At 33.0% G+C, this 3,782-nt stretch overlaps 1 non-coding gene across 1 annotated transcript; it reads left to right on the top strand.

Annotated features, from left to right (window-relative positions):
* The first annotated feature begins 3,463 nt into the window (after positions 1–3,463).
* Positions 3,464–3,570, top strand: LOC141663130 (small nucleolar RNA R71). Its single transcript, XR_012551215.1, has one exon. It is a non-coding gene; the product is annotated as a small nucleolar RNA R71 (small nucleolar RNA).
* Positions 3,571–3,782: the final 212 nt, after the last annotated feature.

The raw sequence follows: 3,782 nt of genomic DNA, 5'->3' as shown, positions 1-3,782 counted from the left end.
AGGGGGGAAGGATGTAATATCCGGGATATATCGTGTAATTATTTTGCTATTAAATAATTATTATATGTGTTCAGTATCTATTCTGTGAATTAATTGTTAAGTGTTATATGTGTTTGGATATTCAAAAATAATATTAATTGAGTATTTTAATTTTTATATGTCTAAAATAAAATATAGACAATTGTCATATCTTCCTAATTATTTTTATGTTGATTTATGAATTTATAAGAATCATATGAAAGTTATAAAATCTTTTTCCGGGTATTTAAAATCTATTTTATAATAATGGGAACCAACCGACGTCATCCGTTGTTACGTTTTTGGAACCCGAAACTCTTCCGAGAACTCCTTCCTAACCTAATTGTAATATTCCGAGCATTTTCCATGTTTTGACTTTTTCGATCCGGTGTATGGTTTGTCCTGCGCGGGTCCCGGCGCAACATTTTCGATACAATATTCGTTTCGGTAAATCAATAAAACTCGTATTTTCGATAAACGGGAGCTTTTTATTAAACTATCACAATTATCACCTCGTAGTACGTGTAACCAGGCGCTGAGACCAAGACCGCAGTACAAATTGTACTGATTTGGATAATTATCCCGAAAACCGATACCGTTTGGATCAGTTTTTATAAATAAACGTACCGTTTTATATCCGGAATGATCCAACGGGATACTAATTTTCCGTAATTATAAATAGCCTTTTACCGTATTTTATTTCGTATCAAAATCATTTGCAGACAGATAATTATATACTTTTCAGAGAAAAACCCAAAATTCATAAACTGTTCTAAGAATCAAACAAGCTTTTGGAGGTGTTATTGAATTCAGTTTGCAAAGCTCGAGTAACCAATCTGAAGGTCTTGAAGAGCTCTACCAGATTCTGTAATCCATACACCTGCAGAAATCAAGGTTATTTTTCTATAAATTTATTTATTTTCGAATTAATTTTAGTAAAAATATGTATTTTTGTTCGGATGATTGTTTGTATGATTTGATGATTGCATGTTGTGGAGCTTGTTTTCCTGATGATTTTGATATATTATACGTCTGATTTGGAGTTCAATAACATGTTCAAATTTAAATTTGATTTTCGAATTTTAAAATTAGGGTTTATAACCCGTATGAATGTTCTTAATTGAAATTTGGGGGTTTCTTATTTTGGAATAGATAGACGTTGTGGTATAGTGGGTTGTGTTCTCTGTGAAATTTGCAATCCAGTCGTATAAGTTTCATGAATCAACGAGGTCTGTAGAGAAGGGAGTTGTGTTTTGAAGTTTACGTACCCCAACTTTTGAAAACGATGAAGTTCAGTCCCTGAACTTTCCAGAGTTTGCAAAAGTTAGATTCCTGTTTTAAAAATATTTAAAAATCATATTTCCTATTTATTTTTATTATAAAAATTCGTTTTAATTTCTGAAAATTCTAAAAAATTATTATTTTAATTCCGAAAATTATTTGTAATTCAAAAATAAATCTGAGTTAATTAGTTAATTAATTTCAATTAATTTTTAATTGATTAATTGGTCAATTAATTTGAAAATTAATTGATTAATTGATTTAATTAATTATTAATTGATTTTAATTAATTATTTAATTAGATTTAATTATTTAAAAGTGATTTAAAAATTCCGAAAAATAGTTTCGAGCTTTAAAATATTATTCTAAATTATTTCCAAGGCTTGATAATTATAATAAAATTGTTTTGAAGCCAGAATTGGCCAACCGAACCCTGTTTGTTACTTCAAATTTGATCCAACGACCCGTTTTAATTCCGAAAAATGTTTTAAAAATCATTTTAAATACCAGAAAGCCTATTTATGACCCGAAACTTCTTTATAAATGATATATCATTGATTATGTGATGTATTATGTGTTATACGTGACTTGTTGGCTGACTGTCGGTCTGTATATTCGATATTTACTTGTTCATTGTGTAACTTTCAATCCGTTAATCAGATTTGGGTGAAACGAAGGGTAGATAAAAGTATGTGTTGAATATAATCATAAGAGTTGAATATTGATAGATGCTTATGATATGTGAGCAGAAGAGGCAAGACGTAGGAAAGGGAAACAGGTAGTTGAGGAGTAAGACGATTGTGATTGGAAGCGAGTGCAGTGTAGTAAGCTAATACCAGGCAAGTATTCTGAACTTTCTTGAGATATTATAGTACTTGGTAGACTTGTTGATATTGCAAGTGCTTTGAAGCACTAACCATGATTCCAGTTTTGATCTTGAGCCGTAAACCTGATTCTTTCCAGACCATTGATTGTCATATACCCAAATATGAACCACAAATATACGATACTACTCCACGAATACATACAAACTAAATACCAAACACTGAATTAAATTACTCACATACTCAAACCATTGTATCTTATGCTTTGAAAACCAAATCCTTGAAACCCTGAAATGTTGATTCATTTGTTATCCAATTCTTTCATTACCTAACAACTAAGCTTTGGAAATGCCCTATTGATCCTCATGAAGATTAAAACCATTTCATTATTGAACATCCAGTGTTGTTATTGATTCTGTTTATGGTTTAATATTGCTTATTCTGTTATTATGCTAGAATTGGATTGTTTTTATAAAATTATGGACCAGATTCGTGGTCAGACCATATAATGGTCAAGTTAGGCCAATGTGTGCCTTGGATCCAGTAGTTAGAGCAATGTTGTGTGCTTTGCTCGGGGTTAGTGCGTGACTGATCAGCAGCCTAACCTTGGTTTTTAAAATGAAAATATAATATCCAATTCTAAATCATAATCTATTGTTCACTTGATATCATAACTATATTTACCTGGTGATCATTATTTTCAGTTTTGTCATTGTGACTTGCTGAGCTAGTTAGCTCATTTGTGCGATGTTGTTTATATTCTTTCCAGTTAAAAAGGAACCAGTTGGTAGCGAGGATCCCCAGTCCAGCGTGAGAGCTAGGGGTTCAGGTTGAGGAAGCTGAGCTAGTGGGCTTCTTTTGGGATATTTTATGTTTGTAAAAGTTTGTAATAATGTTTAATACTAAGTTTTGAGTTTGAATAGATGGGATTTGATCGGTATGTAATATATTAGTGTATTTGGCTTGTGTATATACTTTAACCTGTTTCGGTCCGTGGTAGTTGGTAAGTAGGGTTACTGTATATTATTATTATCTTTATTATGGTTATAAGCAGGTTATAAATATGGTGTGTGTGTGGACCCCAAACTTCTGACCCGGGTTTGGAGGGCGCCACAGCAGTGATAGCCGTAGTTTTATCTACTTCAAGAACTCCCGCTACCTTGTCCTGTGGCAATCTCTGAGTTGGATACTGATATTCATTAGCAGCCATCAGTTCAATTAGATCATAAGCTTCCTCATAGCTCTTCGCCCATAAAGCTCCACCTGATGCTGCATCAAGCATGGGTCTGGACTGTGCTCCCAAACCATTATAAAAATAGTTGATGATCATCCAATCAGGCATTCCATGATGAGGACACTTCGTAAGCATCTCCTTGTGGCGCTCCCAAGCTTCATACAAAGATTCTCCCGTTTGCTGCGCAAATTGAGTAATAGCATTTCTGAATACAGCTGTCTTCGCCATATGGAAGAATTTAGTGAGAAACTTTTGAGAAAGATCTTCCCAAGTAGCAATTGAACCAACTGATAGAGAGTGTAACCAGCTCTTAGCCTTGTCCCTTAGAGAAAATGGGAAAAGCCTCAGCTTTATAGCATCTTCAGAAATATTGTTGAACTTGAAAGTGTCACAGATCTCAATGAAGTCCCTAATATGCATGTTAG

The sequence above is a fragment of the Apium graveolens genome, chromosome 5 (assembly GCF_009905375.1).
Source record: "Apium graveolens cultivar Ventura chromosome 5, ASM990537v1, whole genome shotgun sequence".
NCBI lineage: Eukaryota > Viridiplantae > Streptophyta > Magnoliopsida > Apiales > Apiaceae > Apium > Apium graveolens.
The sequence above is the reverse complement of the archived record's forward strand: the minus strand, read 5'-3'. Positions and strand labels throughout refer to the sequence as shown.